Source organism: Lissotriton vulgaris, chromosome 6 (assembly GCF_964263255.1).
Source record: "Lissotriton vulgaris chromosome 6, aLisVul1.2, whole genome shotgun sequence".
Taxonomy (NCBI): Eukaryota; Metazoa; Chordata; class Amphibia; order Caudata; family Salamandridae; genus Lissotriton; species Lissotriton vulgaris.
In genome coordinates, this window is record NC_141694.1 from 1,496,135,874 (window position 1) to 1,496,136,463 (window position 590).

The following is a 590-nucleotide window of genomic DNA, read 5'->3' on the forward strand; positions in this document are numbered from 1 at the left end:
TTTTGTTATCCTTTTCATTCCAAGCTCCTCCGCAATTGTCCAGTCTTCAATTTTAATGCAACCAGCTATCTTTAGTGCTTTAATTGCTTATTGCTTGCTTATTACTGGTAAAGCACATTATTGCTTTACCAGTATAAATTGGGCTGCCTTTTCCCATGGTTCATTTTGAAAGGTGCAGTATCAAAGTAGGCACATGGTGACAGTTGTAGTGTCACTCTGTTCACATGATCTTTATAAAAATGCAGCTATGTGCGTCCAGTAGGAAGATAACACTGCACATAAAAGCAGTATTGATAAAACTAATAGTGTGGTTTTGCCTGCCAGTGTTTTGGCTTTGTCAGTGCTTACTTTATAATGGGGGGATGAGGAGCTGGCACTTAAAGGAATATATCTACTTTTGTGTGCCCTTTGTGAAAAACCAGAATGCAGTCACTCTCTATGTTTGCAGAAGATTATGGAGGAGGAAAGGTCCCTACCCATTTCTTTACCTGGGGACACAAGCCTAATCTATCCAGGACTGCAATCATAATTCCATTTGAGTGTCCCAACACAAATGTGGCATCTAGCGACCTTACTCGTGCTTGCTCCTG